The following is a 20,510-nucleotide window of genomic DNA, read 5'->3' as shown; positions in this document are numbered from 1 at the left end:
ATAACCAAGGAACCAGGCTATCTGGTGGCATTTATATGGGTATTTGCCCAATCTGAATCTGTAATTTGAAGCTGCTTTAATGACACACAACAAAGTCTCTTTAAGATCCCTGTTATGAAGCAATTACTATTGCTCTGGGACTCAGCTGAGTCTCCTCCTGAAGGAACTCCGTTCAAAGTGGCTGATGTGCTGGGTGTGCCAGGACAAGACTAAATAAGCTCCTGGCTTGTACAGATCCATTGTGGCCCTTCACAAAGTGGGTGTAAGGCAGAATCACAGCTGTTTTCTGAGCAGCGGCTTCCAAGCACACACTGAAGACACCCACCCAGCCTATGCCCCTTTATGAGGCTGAACCAGTGCCTCAAGTAGGAAAAAAGCTGAGAAACTGAAGGGAGAAGTACACTTAATATTCTCAAAACAGATATTGATCTTTTTTCAGGAAAAATTTAGCCTGGAGTAGAATGAGCATCAGATAAATATCTTGAAATAGCTGAAGCGTGCTCATGTGGCAGACAGAATTGGCCTTTCCCCCGCTCTCCTGAGGGACAGAGGTTTGGCTTTTGCTCCATGCTCCTAAGTGGGTAGAAGCTATGGAGAGGGGGTATTTTGGGCTTGACAAAAGGAAGAACAAATAGAAGGAACAAGGAGTTACAGCCAGACCAATTGCTGCTTACCTGCTGGCTCTGCCCTCACTCACTCACTGTGGGAACTTGGGCAAGCAGTTAAGCTCTCTGCATTTTCTCAGTTGCAACATGGAAATAACATTTGCAGGGCTGTGGCAAGGATTAAATGAGATATTTGTAAAGCTCTTAACAGAGTGCTGGGCACATAATCAGAGCTCAATATGGGGTAGATTATAAAAATAAGAACCGTCAAGGCTGAGAAAGGTGAAGGGGTTGCCTAAAGTGGAAATCAGTTTCCTGTCACCACAGGTGTGCAAGCACAGTCTCCACTCACCCTTAGGAATGGATGAGTGAGGAGTGGGGAGGGGTCTAAGCATCACTTGCATGGTTGGATAGGAAAACATTTGAAGTCCTTTTTACCCTGAGCAATTTTATGACTCTTAGAGAAGGTAGGGAACATATTTTTGTGCTTATAAAAAAATTGTTCTTTTCCTTTTACTGAAAACACTCTCTATGCAGCCAGCCTTTAACCTTTGAGTTTAAAAATCTTAGGCCTTATGATTTCTACTGGGAAGTTAAGACATTACACAATGTTCACTCCTATTTTATCTTTAATAACAAAGCTTGAAATGTGAGTCCCAAAACAAAGTTATGGCAAAATACATACCAGAATAGCAAGGAAAATAACCACACAGAAGTTTTGATGGACATGCCCACTGCATAAAGAATGCTGTTACCTCTAGAACAGTTAAGGAAACAGCATTATCTGTGAGTCATGGGATGCTGGAACTGTAAGTTTTCCTAAATGCATCATACAGATGAGCCAATGTTTGCAAGAATTGAAATAAAGGTAAAGGGAAAACAGTATGGACTTCCTGTAAGCCTACTGAAAATTTGTGTCAGATACTTTAAATTAAAAATAGTACATTAGGCCAGGTGTAGTGGCTCATACCTGTAATCCCAGCACTTTGGGAGGCTGAGGCAGGTGGATCACCTGAGGTCAGGAGTTTGAGACCAGCCTGGCTGGTGAACATGCTGAAACCCCATCTCTACTAAAAATACAAAAATTAGCTGGGCATGGTGGCACACACCTGTAATCCCTGCTACTCAGGAGGCTGAGACATGAGAATGGCTTGAACCCGGGAGGCAGAGGTTGCTGTGAGCCAAGATCTCATCACTGCACTCCAGCCTGGGTGACAAAGCAAGATTTTGTCTCAAAAAAAAAAAATAAATAAATAAAAATAATACATTAAGTACATGCATTTATATCTCTTTTGTCCAAAAGACCACCAGTCAAGACATATGAAAAAATAAATATATATATGTATGTTATTATAGTCCAAAGGAGGAGGCAACAGCCACTTAGAAGTATAAAAGTTCTGAAGCTGGCACAGTGGCTCATGCCTGTAATTTCAGCATTTTGGGAGGGTAAAGTGGGAAGATTACTTGAAGCCAGGAATTCAAGACCAGTCTGGGCAACATAGTGAGACCCCTGTCTCTACAAAAAATAAAGTAAAATAAAATATTTGAAAAAAGTGGATCTAGGAGTAGTGACTGGTAGAACAGAGCTGAAAGAGTTGAAATCTAAGAACTTTCAAAGGGAGGCATCAGTGAGAAGCAAGCCAGTTCACACTACAGAAACCTAGGAAGTCTTAGGAATTAAGAGTGTTAGGTATTTTGGAAAATGTAGGTTAATTATGGAAATAAAAACAGAGGACTGGTTGAAAGTCATGGAAAGAGAATTTATAATTCCATGTTTTCCCCTCCCCCACCCAGCAGGGAACTACTCCTTCCACCCCCACCAACACTCCCACTCCCGTAGTCTGGAAATTACACACTTATTCTCTGGAAAAAGTGGACATTAGAGGCTCCCCATTCTGGGACATCAGCACATCTTAGATCTTAGGGAAGGGTGGAAGGGAGATGTTCCATTGAAAATAGGAAGGTTGAGTAAAAGTCTGAGTAGTAAACTAAGAGTCCCTCAGTCTCTTTCTCCACTGGAAAACAATGGCAGCCAGTAAAGTGGCACACAGGTGGAAGACTGGAGTCTTTTTCTTTGAAAGAAATGTAAAGATTCCAAAGAAAAGGTCTACAAACTCTGACATTTTAGGACTTGCAATTAAAGAACAGTTTACCACTTGATCTCTCTAGAGCAGGGACTACCATTAAACAACTATCAATGAGCTCCATAATATGTCACTATTAAATTTGATCAGACAATTAAGGTCAATAGATTCCTCCAACATGAAAGACAAAACAAAACACACAAGAAAAGAAAAAAAAGGATCTAGAGGAAATAGAGATATTACAGAGAGCAGAATATTAAAAGAATTCTAATATCCTCGAAGAAATGGGAGAAAACATGAAACAAGAACAGGATGTTATGAAAAAACAATTTGAGTATTGAAAAAGTGCCCTTGATAGCTGAAATAAAAATTCAACAGAAAGATTGGAAGATAAAATATCTCCCAGAGAGATGATGAAAAAGACAAAAGATAGGCAATAGGAGAGAAAATATCAAAAAAGTTAGAGTCAATCTAGAAAGTTCTATATCTGACTAATAGGAGTCAAGAAAGAGAGATCAGAAAAAATAAAGAAAATTATTAAATATATAATAAAAGATATTTCTCAGTATTTAATGAAATTATTCTCCAGATTGAACATGAGAATTGTATGCCCAACCTAATGAATTACCAAGGTTCACCAAGTCATGTTATTTTAAATTACAATGGAAATTACACGGAGAATAAAGAGTAGATCCTAAAAGTTTCCAGAGAAAGAAAAATAGTGGGGGGAAAAAGTGAACATTTAAAGAGTAAGAAACAGAATAGTGTCAGATTTATCAACAGCAGCATCAGAACTTAAAAGACAATAGAGCTATCAAAATTATAAGTCAAAGAGATATAGAATTCTATACCCAAACTCTCAAGTATGAGGGTAAAATGACATTTTAAGACATCCTAAGTCTCAAAAACTTTACATTTCAGCAACCACTAAAAATGTGCTCCACCAAAATGAGGGTGTAAAACAAGAAAGAGCAAAACGTGGGATTCAGAAAATGGGATCTGTACAGACCTAGAAAGGCACAGTTCAAGGCCGGGCATGGTGGCTCATGCCTGTAATCCCAGCACTTTGGAAAACTGAGGCGGGTGGATCACCCGAGGCCAGGAGTTCGAGACCAGCCTAACCAACATGGCGAAACCCCACCTCTACTGAAAATACGAAAATTAGCTGGGTGTGGTGGAACATGCCTGTAATCCCAACTACTTGGGAGGCTAAGGCAGGAGAATAGCTTGAATCCAGGAGGCAGAGTTTGCAGTGAGCCAAGATTGCGCCATTGCACTCCAGCCTTGGCGATAAGAGCAAAACTCTATCAAAAAAAAAAAAAAAAAAAAAGCACTGCTCAGATCCCCTTCAGAAAATGACTTGTTGCTCTTGCTGCCCAACTGAAAACGGTGTGATTAGCTGACAATCTATAGCTAGTAGTTCCTTTGGGATCTGCCTCAACTTTTGAGCCAAGGTCACATTTTTCTTGGGGTAGCCCTTAGTCAATGACTAAACAAGATGTTGAAGACATAATGTGAGTGTCTCCAAAGGACAGTGTTTGCACTGGTGCTCCCCATTGGGCTGGTGGAATCTTTGTCAGGTTTGCAACTCAGGGCGGCAGCTCCCCTGTCCAATTCTTAATTTCCTTTTCCTTTCAGAGCAATTGCTCCTTCATAAATCTTTTGCATTCTTAACTGTCTTAACGACCTGCTTAGGCTAGAAGAGCTCTGGGCTCTGAAAAGGTAACCTCTAGGTTAAAAAAACTGATTAGATAATCTGATATTTCTACCATGTAGAAAATTGTTTTAAGAGGAATTTTATAATTTTGTGAGAGGGTCTAGAAAGACTAAGGGACACATATGTACAAGAGTAAAAGTAAGAAAAAAAGAAATGCAAATAATAACTGCAGATAAGCAAAAAATTATAAAATGGAGGAAATATAATTATACCACTTAACTTGCCTGGGAACATAAAATGTAAAAACTAAATATTAATTTATTTATTTTTATTTTTAAAATTTTTGAGACAGAGTCTCACTCTGTCACCCAGGCTGCAGTGCAGTGGCATGATCTCGGCTCACTCCACCTCCTGGGTACAAGTGATTCTTGTGCCTCAGCCTCCTGAATAGCTGGGACCACAGGTTTGTGCCACCATGCCCGGCTAATTTTTGTAAGTTTAGTGGGGATAGGGTTTCACCATGTTGGCCAGGCTAGTCTCGTACTCCTGGCCCTAAGCCTTGGCCTTCCAAAGTGCTGGGATTACAGGCATGAGCCACTGCACCCAGCCAAATATCAATTGAATTAAAAAGTTGTGACACTATATTGAGACAAGGCAAGCACGGATGATAGAGAAAGGGAGCTAAATCCCCATTCTGCCATTCGTTAGAAAGTCAAGAGATAATATCTAAAATTGAGGTGTCTGTAATGGCAGTGTAAATATGGCAAATATCAGAAGAAACAGCTGAAGTTCAAAGTTTTGCCTCTGAGGCATAAGACTAAATCCTAAAGCAGAGGAATACAGTCCTCCTTCATGAGCCTTTAAATACAATTTGACTTTATCTTTGTTTAGATAAAATATTTAAAAATTAATTTACAAAAAGAATGTTAACTCATAGGCTAGAAGTAGAAACCTCATTAACAGGCATTGGTTCCCAGCAGGAATCTGCAGAAATACAGAGGGAAGAATGGTGGGGGGAGGGGCCGTAGCCTGAATTGCCCTAGTCCCAGGCACCAGCCCCAGTGCAGTGCATGGGGCTGCAAGGTCTCCTCTGCTAAGAGGCTGTGATTCTGTATGTTATAAACTGAGTGACGTGGTTTGGCTCTGTGTCCCCACCCAAATCTCATCTTGTAGCTCCCATAATTCCCACGTATTGTGGGAAGGACCCAGTGGGAGATAATTTAATCATGGGGGCAGGTCTTTCCCGTGCTGTTCTCATGATAGTGAATAAGTCTGATGAGATCTGATGGTTTTAAAAACAGTTTCCCTGCACAAGCTCTCTTTTTGCCAGCTGCCATCCATGTAAGGTATGAGTTGCTCCTCCTTGCTTTCTGCCACGGTTGTGAGGCCTCCCCAGTCATGTGGAACTGTGGGTCCATTAAACCTTTTTCCCATATAAATTACCCAGTCTCAGGTATGTCTTTATTAGCAGCATGAAAACAGACTAACACACTGAGAATCCCTGATCAGCAAGTTCTTCCTCCATTAACTCTACCCACTCGTTTATCAAAGATGGAATTTCCTGGCCTGTTGAGGGGATATTCTTGAGTCTGGAATTTACTTATTGGAAAAGAAGAGAAACAGAATTGTTATCAGTTATCTGGCTGGGGGAAATTCAAATATGATAATAAAAGAAAGAGAAAACATCCAATTCAGTGGGCTGCTTTTGTCAGGAAATCTTATTAAACTGTTGCTCAGTGCTCAGTGTCCATGATAAAGGGCACCAGGGCAGCTTTGGAGAGAGATTTAAAAGCAGGTACAGAAGAGGAAAGTCCAGCAGGTCAGGGTAAGGAAGAAACACTGTATTTGCTCCCCAGGCTGATGATCAGATTATAATGGGGAAGCTTGCTTCAGATAAGGCATGGTGACCCATAATTTTGTCATTTTGAGAATGTAATATAAATAAATTCATCTAATATGTGACCTTTATGATTGGCTTTTTTTTCACTCAGCATAATGTCTTTGAGGTCCATCCAAGTTTTTGCATGTATCAATAATTAAGCACAATAATTTGTTTAACCATTCTCCTATTAAAAGACATTTTGGTTGTTTCCAGTTTGGGGCTACTACAAGTAAACCTGCAATGAACATTATGTCAAGGTTTTGTATGGATATAAGTTTTAATTTATCTGGGATAAATTTCCAGGAATGCAATTGCTGGGATGGTTAGAATATGTTTAGCTATGTAGAAAACTGCCATACTGGCTGGGCATGGTGGCTCACGCTTTGGGGCACAGCACTTTGGGAGGCTGAGGCAGGCAGATCACTTCAGGTCAGGAGTTCAAGACCAGCCTGGCCAACATGGGGAAACCCCATCTCTATTAAAAATACAAAAATTAGCCAGGTGTGGTGGGGTGCACCTGTAATCCCAGCTACCTGGGAGCTGAGGCAGGAGAAGGACTTGAACCCGGGAGGCAGAGGCTGCAGTGAGCCAAGATTATGTCACTGCACTCCAGCCTGGGTGACAGAGCAAGACTCCATCTCCAAAAAAAAAAAAAAAGAAAAGAAAAGAAAACTGCCTTTCTATTTTTCAGAGTATCTGTGTCATTTTACATTCCCGCCAGCAACATAAGAAGGGTCAACTGTCTCCACATTCTCACCAGCCTTTGGTATTGTTTTATTTCTTTTTTGAAAGATCAGAAACTTCCTGCTGCTTTCCATTTTTTCTCTTAAAAAAATCAGTATTATGTCTGTATATAAAACCTATGTACAGGTTGGGCACGGTGGCTCACTCCTGTAATCCCAGCTCTTTGGGAGGCTGAGGTGGGTGGATTACTTGAGGTCAGGAGTTCAAGACCAGCCTGGTCAATGTGCTGAAATCCCATCTCTACTAAAAAAGAAAAAAAAATTAGCCAGGCATGGTGGTGCAGGCCTGTAGTCCCAGCTACTCGGGAGGCTGAGACAGGAGAATTGCTTGAACCCGGGAGGCGGAGGTTGCAGTGAGCAGAGATTGCGCCACTGCACTCTAACCTGGGTGACAAAGCAGGACTCCATCTCAAAAAAAAAACAAAACAAAACAAAAAAAAAAACAAAAACACACACACACACACACACACACACACAAATCCTATGTACATTTAAAGCAAAATAGTAAAGCAAACACCTGTTAACACACCATCCAATTTAAAAACTAAAGCATTACCAAACCTAATTCCACTGCTCTGCCTTTCCCACTAAGAAGATAACCACACTACTGACAGTGTACACCAGTTCTCTGGGAAAAAACTTTGATTTGCAGTTCTTGTCAATTTCCATGGTGTAAGTAATCCCGCGTGACTGATGTCAAGTTACCAACCTAAAGTAGCTGAGTGCAGAGCTGGAAGAGATGTGTGGAGTCGATCGTGGCAAGCCTGTACAAATCTGTTCCAGCATCACTGTTCCTAAACTTGGTATTTATCATTCCAAGAAAAAAATGTGCATACACACACACACACACACACACACAGAGTGATAGGCTGAACAATGAACCCCTGAGATGTCTACATTCTAATCCCTGGAACCTTGGAATGTTACAGTGAATGGCAAAGATTTGGCAGATATGATTCGGTTAAGGCTCTTGAACTGAGGAGATGATCCTGGATTATCCAGTTGGGCCCTAAAAACAATCACAAGTGTCTTAATGAATTGAGGCAGAGGGAGGATTGACTATAGAAGAGAAGGCCATGTGACCACAAAGCAGACACTAGAGGGATATGGCCAAGGAACGCTGGCAGCCACAAGAAACTGGAAGAGGCAAGGAACACATTCTTCCCCAGGGCCTCTGGAGGAAGCACAGCGCTGCCAACGCCTTGATTTTTAGCCCAGTGAAATGGATTTCAGACTTCTGGCCTACAGAACTGTGAGAGCATAATATAATAATCTGTTGCTCTAAACCACCAAGTTTGTGGTAATCTGTTACAGCAGTGACAGGAAACTAATACATACATACACGGTGTTTTCTACAAATTACCAAAATATCTATGATATTCACGTAGCTAGATTTTATCTTTATACAATTGCTGTATTCTTATACAGAGAGATTCCAGGACTTGAGTGTTTTTCACTCAGCATTGTTTCTTAGATTTATCCATTTTACTTCATGTAGCTATAATTCCTTTATTTTCACTATTGGTTAATATATTCCATCATGGCCAGGTGCAGTGGCTCATGCCTGTAATCCCAGCACTTTGGGAGGCTGAGGTGGGTGGATCATGAGGTCAGGAGATCGAGACCATCCTGGCTAACACAGTGAAACCCCATCTCTACTAAAAATAGAAAACATTAGCCAGGCGTGGTGGTGGGTGCCTGTAGTCCCAGCTACTCAGGAGGCTGAGGCAGGAGAATGGCTTGAACCTGGGAGGTGGAGCTTGCAGTGAGCTGAGATTTTGCCACTGCACTCCAGCCTGGGTGACAGAGTGAGACTCCGTCTCAAAAAAAAAAAAAAGAAATATATATATATATATACACACACACACACGTATATATATTTCATCGTGTATTATCCATTCTCAGTAGGATTTAGGTAGTCTCCTTTATCAGATTAAAGAAGACTGATTTTTTTCCCTGAACTGAGATGATACCCAGGATATTATATTTGCTTTATTTTTTCAGTCAAAGATTGGGTGAGGTAAGAATTGTGGAAGGTAACAAGTTGCATTGAATGTTATAAGATTCCAGGATCCCAAATACTCCACCAAGAGTACATGTGAGTCACCTCACAGATAAGGAGAGTGGGGTAAGGTACATTAGGGTGTGATGTGGGCAGGGTCTCTCCTCATCAGCCTGGAAATGTGCTCAACCACAGGAGAGAGACTGCCTGCTTCCAGCCACACCCACACCGGCCACACAAACAGCGCCCAGAAGGCACGCAATCAGTGAGGAAAGAGTTGGGGCCATTCCGGTTGAGGAAGAGCTGGATGAGGGTGGAAGGCTGGTCTGAGACACAGTGACTCACCAATGTGAGAATGGCCCATTAGATGCAACTCAAGAGTAAGATGGTTTCAAAAAGATGTCTAGCTTCTAGCTGGACAAAGGACCCTTGCTTTCCCTGAATATCCAGAAAGATAAAAGGCATAATGAATTGGAATCAACCATGGATGACTCAGCCTCAGGTCACATGGGTGAGTGTTCATGACACATTTTTCTCCTTCTGTTTTGGAAAGTTTGCCCGGGGCAATCTTGCTTGACTGGTAAGTGAATCAACTCACGAACCTGAGCGTCATCACAGCTCTCACTATTCAGCCTCCTATTTATTTACCCCTTTCCACATAGGCGAGCTCCTTCCTCAGTTTCACTAAAATTATCCCTTCCCGTGAGAATCGCAGAATTTATGGATGGTTTTAGGGGGACATGGAAGGTATATCTCATTTTGCTCCATAGCCCAAGCAAATGAAAATCCAATTTCTCAAATTAACACTCTCTCAAGTTTTACCTGGGAATTGCTGAGTCAAAGAGCAGGAACATCTCTGATTTTGGTATACTCCCTTGGCGCACCATCATAGTCAGCCCATGGAATCAAAAGTGCTTTATATGGCAGAGCACCTCCTCACTCCACCAGAGGCAGGGCCACCGACAAGAGTGGCCTTAAGTAAGGGAAGACACAGTCGGGCAGGTAAGCCCGGCAGGCTTCAAGTGGGCCACAGCGGGTACCTTAGACATGTCCTGGGCAAAGGCTTCCTTATGCCCATCCCATGGCACCGTCTCTGGGGCTGGAAAGCTGGCAGACCTGACCCCTCCCCATCAGCCTTCCCACATATTTATAGGCACCTCTCAACTGTTCAATATATGGTCCTCTAGCCCGGGGATGACTTACATTTTTTTCCTTCATTTTTTCCTACTGTTTGCCCTTTGGCCACCTAATTTGTCATATGATTGACTCCAGAGACCGGGTGAAAATCCAATGAATAATATGTGATCAAGAAAGATAAAAGGATAAGATAGCCCTAGCTACCCACATTATCTCTGGTCCTTATCATTTACAGACAATCTTTATTTTTTTGAGATGGTCTTGCTCTGTCACCCAGGCTGGAGTGCAGTGGCACCATCTCGGCTCACTGCAGCCTCTGCCTCCCGGGTTCAAGTGATTTTCCTGCTTCAGCCTCCCAAGTAGCTGGGATTACAGGCACACGCCACCACGCCCAGCTAATTTTTGTATTTTTAATAGAGAGAGGGTTTCACCATGTTGGTCAGGCTGGTCTCAAACTCCTGACCTTAGCTAATCCACCTGCCTCAGCCTCCCAAAGTGGTGGGATTACGGGCATGAGCCACTGCGCCCAGCCTAGAGACAATTTTGAATGGTCTATATCCTACAACTTTCTATTCATGAGTTCTTCAGCAGCTTTTCTCTCCAGAACCTGGTGAGGAATTCCATCTAGCTGGAGCACGTCAAGACTATATTAAGGTCTCCTGACTTTCTTTTTATTTTTTAAAAATTTTTCTATTTTTTTGAGATGGAGTATTGCTCTGTCACCCAGTCTGGAGTGCAGTGGTGCAATCTTGGCTCACTGCAACCTCTGCATCCCTGGTTCAAGCAATTCTCCTGCCTCAGCCTCCCAAGTAGCTGGGATTACAGGCACTCACCACCACACCCAGATAATTTTCATGTTTTTAGTGGAGATGGGGTTTCCCCACATTGGCCAGGCTGGTCTCAAACTTCTGACCTCAAGTGATCTGCCCACCTCGGCCTCCCAAAGTATTGGGATAACAGGCGTAAGCCACCGTATCTGGCCAGGTATCCTCAATTTTTATCCAAAAAAAATTGTATTCTCTTTCTGTTACACCATATCCTATTTTTTGGAGTTGAAATTAAAGACATACTTGTCATCAGTGGTTCAGTAGGGCATTTAGCAGGTCACTCTCCTAGTTCTTATTGTCATGAATAGGCAGATGATAACTCTGAAGGTCTTTGCCAACAGCTGTTAGCAGTCTTTATTTTGATAATCATAGACTGAGACAGTAAACTCACTTGCAAGGCTATGTCTAATGCCTTTAGTAGCAACACTAAGATTGGGTATGTCGCCAAGAGCTCCCAACATTTCTAGATCTATTCAAAATCAATGGCTCTCTTTGCAAAGCACAAAGGCAAACACCAAACCATCCAAAATCAATAGAGAAGAGTGATAGATAGGGAAATAGGACTGGGTAGCACAAAGAATAAAGAAATAACAAAGCCAAAGGTTATGGAGTGATTGCTTTCTAATTTGTCTCTATAAAAAGAAAAAAGAATCAAATGAGAAATTGGCAAGATGCAGAGTGAAAATGTCAAAAATGTTTTATATTCTAAGGCTTTGCCACATACTGTCTTGCACGATGTTAAAGGAAGTGAAGTTGAAATTGAGAATATTTTCACAAGCCTGAGCCAGCCAGGAAGCCAGGGGAAAATAGTCTTGAATTTGGGAAAATTACAGGCCTGCTATTTGACATTAGTTGGAGAAAAACATCAAACCTCAGAACTTATTCTGAGAACTCGAATAAGAGACATACTTTAAGAAGCCCTGTGCCTGGTCCAGGGGAGGGTAGATCCCCCTAGGACTTAGAAACACTATTGGTAAAGGCCTTTAAGGAAGCCTCCAATGAAGGGAAATGGATAAAGGGGGCTCAGATTTCCTTTTCTTTCCTTTTCTTTTTTTTTTCTTTTTTTTTTTCAGACAGGGTCTTGCACTGAGTGCAGTGGTGTGATCTCAGCTCACTGCAGCCTTGATGGCCTGGGTTCAAACGATCCTCCTGCCTCAGCCTCCCAAGTAGTTGGGACTACAGGTGCACACCACCATGCATAGCTAATTGTGTTCATTTTTTGTAGAGAAGAGGTCTCACTATGTTGCCCAGGCTGGTCTTCAACTCCTGGACTCAAGAGATCCTCCTGCCTCAGCCTTCCAAAGTACTGGGATTGCAGGAGTAAGCCACTGTGCTGTCCAGGGGCTCACATTTCTACTAAACCATTTTCTGAATGTGCAGAGAACAAGGGCATAGAGAACCTGACCCTAAGGACTGGGGCTGGGGAAGAAAATATAAGCAAGGTTGGAGAGCCAGATCTCCCCCTTAGGCATGGGCCCAGCACCACAGTGAATGGAGAGCCAGGTCTCCCCCTTAGGCATGGGCCCAGCACCACAGTGAATGGAGAGCCAGGTCTCCCCCTTAGGCATGGGCCCAGCACCACAGTGAATGGAGAGCCAGGTCTCCCCCTTAGGCATGGGCCCAGCACCACAGTGAATGGAGAGCCAGGTCTCCCCCTTAGGCATGGGCCCAGCACCACAGTGAATGGAGAGCCAGGTCTCCCCCTTAGGCATGGGCCCAGCACCATAGTGAATGGAGAGCCAGGTCTCCCCCGTAGGCATGGGCCCAGCACCACAGTGAAATCAAAAATAAACAAACTTGCCATTTTGAAAAAGAAACATGATCAGGGCATAAGCCTTACCAGATAACAAAACATATTATCAAAATATAGTAAGAAAAACTGTGTAGTATTGATATATTAATACAAACAGTTATCGAGTACAATGAAACAGCCTAAACATTCTTTACTGTATTGCCCAGGCTGGCTTGATGTGATCCACCTGCCTCAGTATCCCAAAGTGCTACATACAAAACAGAAAATTCAGTATAGAGTCAGCTGGCATTTCAAATCAGTAGGGAAAAATTCTCATTTTAAAAATTATATTGAGACAACTGGGTAACCATCCAAACAAAATAAATTCTAGATAGTTGAAAATATAAAAGAACCATACAATTACTAGAAGAAATAAAGGACACTTTTATTTTTTGTAATCTAGTAGTATACAGATGTAAGGCTCAGAAACTATAAAAGACAAGACTGACAAACTTGATTATATGAAAAGAAAAAAATTTCTGCATGGCAACCCCTCTGCATAAGCAGAATCAGAAGAAAAGTGACACACTGGGAAAAAATGTGCAGTTCAAATTAGAAGTAAAGGGGAAAATCCTTATGTATAAAGAGCTCCTACAAATCCTTTATGTATAAAGAGCTCCTACATTAAGAAAAAGACCAATAACCCTTGATCAACCTTATACAAAATATAAGAAATACAAATTAAAACTATCATAATAATATAATAAAATATAATTAAATACTATCTTCACTTGCTGGCACAGATGAAAAATCAGATAGGGGCTCCAGAGACAGGTGCTGTGTTATTGTTGGTAGACGTGTGAATATATCCAACTTTCTGGAAGGCAGTTTGGAAAACACCTATCCAAATTATAATTGTACCATCACTTAAGTCCAGAAATTTCACTGTTGGGAATGTAATGTACAGATATTCTTGTACACATGTGAAATAAACTATGTATAAGTGTGTTCTTTATCCCACTATTTGTTAATAGGAAAGATTGAACACCTAACTGTCTGTGAATGGAGGGGTGGTTAAATAAATGTTATTACAGGCTTAGTGGCCCACACCTGTAAGCCCAGCACTCTGGGAGGCTGAGACAGAAGGATGGCTTCAGGCCAGCCTGGGCAACAGAGTGAAGAATGTTTAGAATCCTAGGCCTGGGTTTGATTCCAGCAGGCCTGGGTTTGATTCCAGCTCTGCCACTTACTAACTTGATATCCTGAATGATTACTTAATTTCTCTGAGCCTCTTATTGCTCATCTGTAAAATGGGAATAATAATAGAATCTACTACATATGAGTATTAGGAGGATTAAGTGATATAATCCATGTGAAGATCTTAGTCTTGTTCAGAAAATATTGGTTTTCTTTCTCTTCCACCTTCCACTAGTAAGGAATCACTAGTGTTGCTAGCTATTGAAAGTAAATATAATTAAATCATAAAGCAAATATAATCAAATCTTGACTGGGGGCCAAGTGTGGTGGCTCACACCTGTAATACCAGCACTTTAGGAGGCTGAGGCAAGCAGATTACTCGAGGCCAGGAGTTTTAGACCAACCTGGCCAACATGGTGAAACCTGTCTCTACCAAAGCATGGTGCTACATGCCTGTAGTCCCAGCTACTCGGGAGGCTGAGGCAAGAGAATCATTTGAACCCAGGAGGCAGAGGTTACAGTGAGCTGAGAGCACTACTGCACTCCAGTCTGGGCAAAAAAGCAAGACTCTGTCTCAAATAAAGATATATAATATATATTATATATGTGATAAATATATATTATATATCATATATGTGACATATATGATATATAATATATATGTGACATATATGATATATAATATATATGTGATATATATGTTATAGACAATCAAATCAGTTTAATCCTTGCACACATTCAAGAAAACACAGAACAATAAAGTTAGGTGAATTAGAAACAGATCCCAGAATTTTAAAGTGTTTAATGAATCTCATAGCAGGTTCCACAGATTAGTGGGGCAGGTATGTATTAATTAAGATATAACACTGGGATCTTCAGTTAACCATGTGACTATAAATCACTTTAGTATTCTCACCTTATACCATATACAACATAAATTTCAGATTAAGAGTTAAGTGTTTAAATTTTTTTTTTATTTTTAAGTAATATAAACTCAAAGGAAGTTGAAAAGATAGTACAGAGTTCTGTGTACTCTTTGCCCATCTTCCCCCAAAGATGACATCTTCTGTAGCTGCCATATCAAATATCAAAACCAGGAAATGGATCAGTATCATTAATTCGAGTACACACTGTGGCCAATGTGGTGGCTTATGCCTGTAATCCCAGCACTTTGGGAGGTCGAGGTGGGCAGATCACTTGAGGTCAGGAGTTCAAGACCACTCTGGGCAACATGGTGAAAACCAGTCTCTACTAAAAATACAAAAATTGGCTAGGCGTGGTGGCGGGCACCTGTAATCCCAGTTACTCAGGAGGCTGAGGCACAAGAATCGCTTGAACCTGGGAGGTGGAGGTTGTAGCAAGTCGAGGTTGTGCCATTGCACTCCAGCCTGGGCAACAGAGCAAGACTCCGTCTCAAAAACAAACAAACAAAAAAATACAATTTGCTTTTTTTTCACTGTTTTAAAAATCATGATTTGTGTATGTGTATATGTATAGTCCTATGCAATTTTAAAAGTAAACTTCACTTGTTACTTATTTATCTGTTCATTTGTTTAAAGGAACTTTGTTTTTTTTGCAGAGCAGTTTTAGGTTCAGAGCAAAATTGAGTGAAAGATACAGAGATTTCCCATATACCTCCCGCCCTGACACAGGCAACGTTCCTTACTAGAGTAGTACATCTGTCACAGCTGGTTAACCAATCTTGACACGTCTTTATCACCTGGAATCTGTAGTTTACACTCTCGGTGTACCTTCTGTGGGTCTGGACAAACTTATAGTGATACGGATTCACCATTATGCCTTCGGGCAGAGTAGTTTCACTGTCCTAAAAATTTTCTGTGTTCTACGTATTCATTGTCTCTCCTGATCCCCAATCCCTGGCAACCACTGATCTTTTTACAGTCTCCCTAGTTTTGCCTTTTCTACAATAGAATGTCATATAGTTGGAATCATACAGTTTGCAGCCTTTTCAAATTAGCTTCCTTCACTTAGTGATAGGTGTTTGTTTCCTCCATGTCTTTTCATAGCTTGATAGCTCATTTATTTTTAGTACTGAATGATAGTCCATTGTCTGGTTGTACCACAGTTTATTTATCCATTCACTTGCTGGAGGACGTCTTGGCACTCCCAAGTTTTATTTAAAAAGCTGCTGTAAACATCTATGTGCAGGTTTTTGTATGGACATAAGTTTTGTTGCATGCAATTTTATCCCATTAACAGATTGATGTAACCACTACCACAAACAAGGTTAAGAACTGTTTCATCACCCCAAAAAATCTCCATCATGCTACCTCTTTGTATTTGCATTCACTTCTACCCCTTCTTTCCCACTCCTTGCTATTCCCAACCTCCAACACACATACATTCCTGTCCCTGACAGCCACTAACTATTCTCCTTATTAAAGCTTTGTCATTTCAAAAATGTCACGTAATTGGGATCACACAATATGTAACCTTTTGAGATTGTCTTCTTTCACTAAAAATAATACCCTTGAAGTCCACCTAAATTGTTATAAGCATCACTAGGTGATTCCTTTTTATTGCTGATGAATATTCTATTTTATGCTTATACCTGAGTTTGTTCAGTCATTCACCAATTGAATGACATTTGGGCTGTTTCCAGTATTTTGCTATTATGAATAAATCTACTATGAAAATTTACACACAGCCTTTTGTGTGAATGTTTTTATTTCTCTAGGATAAAAAGTACAAGAATGCAATTGCTGGGTAATATGGTAAAGCTCACTTTGGGAAGAAACTACCAGACTATTTTCCAGAATGATTATATCATTTTACACTCTCCCCAACTATGTATGAGAGATCATTTCTCCACATCCTCTCCAGCACTTGGTATTATTTTATTACATTTTTTATGTTAGCTGGTTCTATAGTTGCATTAGGAGTTAAATGTTTTAAAAATATCAAATCTCCAGAAGAAAACTAGAAGAAAACATGAGTGAAAATTATCTGATTTCTGGCAGGGGAATGACTTTCTAAAGTTAACAGGTTCAACCAGAAGAAACTTTAAAATTTCTAATGCCCCAAAACATCACTGACAACAACAAATATAAGCAACAAACTGGGGAGAAACATCCATGAAAAATCAACCCTGCATTACTGAGACTCCAAAGCCAGGCACCCAGAAACCTACCCTGTTCTTGTGACTCAAGTTTAGCTTGTCTTTGAGAAATTACAGTAGGTGAAAAAATTAAGTTATTGATAAAAATTGCAAAAGGCTTTCCAGAAATGTTTTATCAGTGTTTGGCCTACCAGTAATATATGAGAGTGACTATGAAAATGGCTTTTTAAAGATAAATTCTTTTCTTTTTTTTTTTTTTTTTTTTGAGACAGGATCTCATCCTGTCACCCAGGCCAGAGTGAGGTGATGTGGTCACTGGTCACTGCTCACTGCAGCCTTGACTTCCCAGGTTCAAGGAATCTTCTCACTTTAGCCTCTTGAGTAGGTGGGACCACAGACATCTGCCACTATGCCCAGCTAATTTTTTTTATTTTTCATAAAGACAGGGTTTGCCATGTTGGCCAGGCTGGTCTTGAACTCCTGGGCTCAAGTGATCCTCCTGCCTTGTCCTCCCAGAGTTCTGGGATTACAGGCATGAGCTACAATGCTGGCCCAATATACATTTTTTGAAAAACCAACCCTGGATCTTAACATATGAGCAAAGGACAGGAAAAAAAAACCCACAAATGGAATAAAAATTTTAAAACATGAGAAAAATATTGTAAATCATTAAAAATTAAAATTCAAAATTACCTAGGAAATATATACTTATTAAAACATCAAAAACAGATCATATATAATACTCAGTCTCACTGGGAGTGGGACGAGGCCTGCATTCTTATGTATTGTTCCCTTCTACTGGTTTTCATCTTCCCCGGTCTTATTCCCCTGGTTCCTCGCTCCTGCTCCTGTGTATCACTCCCAAGTAAACTACTTAATATGACCTTTGTCTCAGATTCTGCCTGTAAGAGAACCAAGCTATGAGAGTTGGTAACAGTGGTTTTAAAAATCAGCCTCTCAGGATGGGATTTTGGAGTGCAGTGGTGACAACCTGGGCAGGCAGTAACATCACAGTCACTAAGACTGTCACCTGCACAGGTACAGGTAGAAGGTGACACATTGGGTTATGTGACAACTTTGACACTTGAATGGAGTTGGGGCAATAAAATTACAAAGACTTGGGAACTGTTCAGATTTTGTTAACTCTTCGGAAGTCTTGACAAACAAATGATTCAGGTTAGCTAAGTATCAACTGAGGTATGATGTGAAAGCCAGAGGCCTCTAGCCGTTGTAGGGTAGAATGTGGTTAAAATCAGTCCCAGGAGCTGATTATAAGGGTGACAGAACTGCAAAGGACAGTTAACTCATGGCTTCAACAAGTCTTTTTTTTTTTTTTTTTTTTTTTTTTTTAACAAATAGGACTTTTTATGTCCCACTGTTATAAGTCTGAACTTTAAATAGATTCTTAGACTGGTGGTTCATATCCATCAGCTCATTCAACTTGAACACCTGTCTCATGCCCAATGGCTTTTCCAGAACTACTACCTTCACCATGAAGCTCCATGACTTTTCCCGATTCAAACTTGGGCTTCTTCAGCATTTTTGGTCTTCTAACGAAGACATCGTGGAGAGGATAAATAGATAGGCAAGCCTTGTCTGCATCTTTTGAGCGCTGTCTGGAATCAATTTATTGAACAATGCTTTCAAGTCATTTGTCTGCACCTCCCGGGTCATGATTTCCATCATCTTCTTCAGGATTTGGCAGACCTGTTGATGCTGAACATAACAGGTCTTCCATATCTGATTGTTGTATTTTTTATTTTTATTTTATTTTATTTTTTATTTTTTTGAGACGGAGTCTTGCTCTGTCGCCCGGGCTGGAGTGCAGTGGCCGGATCTCAGCTCACTGCAAGCTCCGCCTCCCGGGTTTGTGCCATTCTCCTGCCTCAGCCTCCGGAGTAGCTAGGACTACAGGCGCCCGCCACCTCGCCCGGCTAGTTTTTTGTATTTTTAGTAGAGACGAGGTTTCACCGTGTTAGCCAGGATGGTCTCGATCTCCTGACCTCGTGATCCGCCCATCTCAGCCTCCCAAAGTGCTGGGATTACAGGCTTGAGCCACCGCGCCCGGCCGTATTTTTTATTTTTAAGTAAAATCAACACAGAACAGACAAAGCAAGTAACCATTGGTAGTCTTTTTTTTTTTTTTTTTTTTGAGATGGAGTCTCACTCTGTCAACCAGGCTGGAGTGCAGTGGTGTGATTTCGGCTCACTGCAACCTCTGCCTCACAGGTTCAAGTGATTCTCCTGCCTCAGCCTCTTTAGTAGCTGAGATGACAGGTGTCCGCCACCACATCTGGCTAATGTTTGTATTTTTAGTAGAGATGGGGTTTCACCATGTTGGCCAGGCTGGTCTCAAACTCCTGACATCAGGTGATCCACCCACCTTGGCCTCCCAAAGTGCTGGGATTATAGGTGTGAGCCACTGCCCAGCGGTAGTCTTTACTTTGACATGAGCTTCAATCATTGTCTGCCATTTTTTGACCATGGAGCACATTTTGTCATGGGTAAGATCCATGGCATGGAAGTTAGGCAGTTTTTGCCCAAATATCTTCAGTAATCAGCTTACATTTTCTAAATGCAACTTCATTATTCTGCAAATCAGCAAGACTCACTTCAAACACATGACGCTTGAGGCCATCGGATGCAGGTTTGGTTCCTTGGGTCCTGGTGACTAGGGTCTTTCCAATATTTCTTATATTGAACACAGCAGGTGCTTTCACATAATACCAATCTTCCTTAGAAAATGGAACCACTTTCTTCTTGGCTCTCTTTTTGCTGCCTTTGTAAGGCACTTGTTCTTGCCAACCACCATGGTGCTGCTCAGACAGCCCAAAGGGTGGAAATGCCAATAAGTCTTTTATGGTAAAAGTCAGGGCCCTGATAGAAAAAGAGAGACTCTGAGACTTGATTTAGGGATATTTGAATGCATGAATCTGAGATGCAAGCTCTCATGCTTCTCTGAATTCTCTCCCCTTGCAGACCAGAGCAGATGCCCCTTGCCTGGGAACCCTGCTAAAGCTTTGCCTGATCTGTACTATTCAAGATGACCCTGCCTCTTTTTATTGTCTTCAGACCAGTTACGAAGATTATGTCTCAGCACAGTCTGAATAGAGAAACACAGCTCCCTGCTCCAAGAGTAAACATCTAACATACCAAAGACATTGCCGGGCTTGGTTAATGTGTCCCAATAGCAACCAAGGATCACATAGGGATGTAGATCTTAAAGGAATAAGATAGTGTGTGTGGATGGGGAGTGGCAAGTGTGTTTTTCTGGTAAGAGGAGAATATAAATAAGATGGGATGGAGGGCAATGTATTGATATAGGAGCCCTCTCTCGTGACTTGAAGTTTAACATCAGGGAAAAGACACCTAGAACCTGTCCTAATAGACGGCTAGAACAGCTCTTTAAAGTTTCTGCTAACAATGGCCTAAAAGAAACGAGGTGAAAATGCTGATATTGCCTCAGCATAGTATTCGTGAAGGGTTCAGAAAGTTCAGATATGTGGGAATGTTAGAGTGGATTGATGCAAAACCATAGGAGCCACCACTGTGCTGTATTCTTCAG

The 20,510-nt window shown here is 41.2% G+C and overlaps 1 pseudogene; it reads right to left on the bottom strand.

The window, feature by feature from the left end:
* Positions 1-18,350: 18,350 nt before the first annotated feature.
* LOC104662975 lies at positions 18,351-19,757 on the bottom strand (annotated as a pseudogene).
* Positions 19,758-20,510: the final 753 nt, after the last annotated feature.

Source organism: Rhinopithecus roxellana, chromosome 3 (assembly GCF_007565055.1).
Source record: "Rhinopithecus roxellana isolate Shanxi Qingling chromosome 3, ASM756505v1, whole genome shotgun sequence".
Taxonomy (NCBI): domain Eukaryota; kingdom Metazoa; phylum Chordata; class Mammalia; order Primates; family Cercopithecidae; genus Rhinopithecus; species Rhinopithecus roxellana.
The sequence above is the reverse complement of the archived record's forward strand: the minus strand, read 5'-3'. Positions and strand labels throughout refer to the sequence as shown.